Genomic DNA, 251 nt, shown 5'->3' on the forward strand with positions numbered 1-251 from the left:
TATTTAAAGCAAGTAATAAGGCTTTTCAAAGCTTGGGTGACTGTAAATAGGCTTTTCTTGCCAATGAATGGGTTTTTTTTCATATTTCCCAAGGCATACACTTAATTATAATCTGTTTTAACTAAAAATGTTAAAAAATTCAACCTAAAATCAACTATGAGATTATAAAACCAGTTAAAGTAAGTAACAAGGCTTTTGAAGTAATTGGTGACTATAAATGAACTTTTCTTAATAAGGCTTTCAATTATAAT

This window comes from Theobroma umbraticum, unplaced genomic scaffold, assembly GCF_002168275.2.
Source record: "Theobroma umbraticum cultivar Fairchild unplaced genomic scaffold, ASM216827v3 scaffold_266.0, whole genome shotgun sequence".
NCBI classification, from domain to species: Eukaryota; Viridiplantae; Streptophyta; class Magnoliopsida; order Malvales; family Malvaceae; genus Theobroma; species Theobroma umbraticum.